Genomic DNA, 2,500 nt, shown 5'->3' with positions numbered 1-2,500 from the left:
CACAAACATTCTTAGTGGAAAACAACATTAAATTCATAACAAAAGATGAATGGCCTCCCATGAGCCATGATTTAAATCCTATGGATTACATCATTTGGGCGATAATGTCAAACATTGTGTACAACGGGCAGACAAAATGTATTCGATGAAGAGCAATTGAAACCAGCAATCCAGGATGCTCGGGACAGAATAACTATTGATGATATTCGTCGTTCAATTGCTTCGTGAAAAAAGACGCCTACGTAGTGTAGTGTCACAAAACGGCGGTTCGACGATCACGTATGAGATTTTGAAATCATGACGCAACTTTGATATTATGTTTTTGGGGTACGTTTTTATAAAGTCTTGTAAAATAATAACTACTTGTTCAATGTTTTAGAAATCTCACATGGCTATTATCAAATAATAAATAATTATTGTAAATAGTATATATTTATAATAATATTTATAATACTATATATTTTACGTGAAACCCCCACACACACCACACACCATAATTATATATATATATATATATATATATATATATATGAGTGTGTGTGTAATATGATATAATAGTGTCATACAAGTGTCATACCACTAGACCACATAGGCTATGTGGTCTAGTGCTATGACACTCGTTTTCGGACCGGAAGGTCCTGGGTTCGAGCGCATAGTTGAGTCCTTGGAAAATACTCTTTAATCACATTCTCTCACTGTAATCAGATGTAAAACGAGTCCTGGGCGTTAACAGCGTTGTCTCTGTCCGAAAAAAAATGTAATATCGCCTAACAGGCGTCATGTCACGTCCTGCATGTTGCTGTTGGCCAGGGACCCCTTGTAAAACGCTTTGACCACGTTTAGTGGATATTGCGCTATACAAAAGCTCAATGTTTTTCTTGTGTACAGCTCCTACCATTTTTAACCGACAAAAGTCCACACTTTTCACGATATTCAATCATGTCGACGCAACCTAAGGAACCTCTTAACTCACATTCTCTCACCGTACTCGGGTGTAAAATGGGTATCTGGACGTTAACAGCGTTGTCTCTGTCCGAAAAAATTGTAATATCGCCTAACAGGCGTCATGTCACGTCCTACATGTTAAGTGTTGCTGTTGGCCAGGGACCCCTTGTAAAGCGCTTTGAGCACATTTAGTGGATATTGCGCTAACAAAAGCTCAATGTTATTTTTTTTGTGCACAGCTCCCACCACTTTTAACCGACAAAAGTCCACAATTTTCACGTGATTGAATCATGTCGACGTAACCCAAGGAACTCTGGTGCAATTTATTATGCAAGTCGACTCTCGACCTTTTCGGAAAATATTATTTTCCGAGTTCGAAACAACCTTTAGGTTTCTAGCTACCGGTTCACAACTGGAAAAGGAACGCGTCCAGCTTGTCCATAAGATTTATCTATAAACTTTTAGAATTCTTTAACCCTCTCCGTACCAACTATAGGAAAATCTTCACATTCGTTACGATACAACCAACATTTGTCTTATTCAAATTTATTTTGTACATCATAAAATGTAAAGAAAATGAACAGTGTGTTGTAGAGCTTGTTTTGCTCTAGAAATTATGCATGGCAAGAATTTTACTGCTATTTTATGACTTTTATTAAGCTAGTTGGGTGTGAAGTTTGGGGAAAATCCTGAAAATGGCTGGTAAGGAGAGAGTTAAGCACTTCAACGAGTCAATAACAGTAAAATATTATTTAATCATCTTCAAAGTACTATTCATTAAATTGATTTAACTAAGGAATATTAGGGTTTACACCCAATACTTATGTAATAATACATTCACAAATAAAGTTCTCTGGTTAAAAAAGTAGTCCCTTTGAGCCAGAGTTTATCGTGGTTTGTTAAATGAGCAATCACAATTAGTTGCTACCCTTTGGATATGAGGTTAGTCTAACTTAAATTACATTCCTCTAGATATAACAATCCTAGCTACCAAATCATTGCTAGGTGTACGGAAATGGCGGAGAAGGGTACGAAGAAAATATCGACAGTACCTAGAATCGATATAGGTTATACAGGAAATCAAACGGTTACTGTACCCAATGAGCTATCTGACTTCTTATCAGTAAATGTGACAGACTTTTCAATTTTATTATAAAAATGGACCAATTGTCTCACACAGGTATTCTGTCGGGCTGAACAAAGTGCAGCAAAATGTATTTATAGCCACAAGTATGAAACATAGCGTTCATTTGAATTCGTTTCAGTATAGAGATTACATACAGCTTCCTATATTCCAAACTCCCCTCCCCCGTCTTCTAAGTTTGTAATTTTTTAAAATCGTGTTTATTTTAGATCCTCTTCTCTTACTTGTTGGGGTCCGACTCATCCCGAAATGCGACTGTTCTATGACGGGTTGACACAGATATGAAGGGTTGTATATTAAACAGTGACAAACAAGGCCAAATGAAACAAATAAGAAAAAAAAAACATCCTAAAACCAGTCATCTTGAAATGAAACAAAAAGTCAAACTGATGCCAAACTTTCAGATTAAAA

At 36.4% G+C, this 2,500-nt stretch overlaps 1 long non-coding RNA gene across 1 annotated transcript in view; it reads right to left on the bottom strand.

The window, feature by feature from the left end:
* Positions 1-2,500, bottom strand: part of LOC144959531 (uncharacterized) — an 8,882-nt gene that overhangs the window by 4,292 nt on the left and 2,090 nt on the right. The gene's annotated exons all lie outside the window — the stretch shown is intronic.

Source organism: Berghia stephanieae, chromosome 14, assembly GCF_034508935.2.
Source record: "Berghia stephanieae isolate SIO BIC M18660-M18661 chromosome 14, UCSD_Bste_1.3, whole genome shotgun sequence".
NCBI lineage: Eukaryota > Metazoa > Mollusca > Gastropoda > Nudibranchia > Aeolidiidae > Berghia > Berghia stephanieae.
The sequence above is the reverse complement of the archived record's forward strand: the minus strand, read 5'-3'. Positions and strand labels throughout refer to the sequence as shown.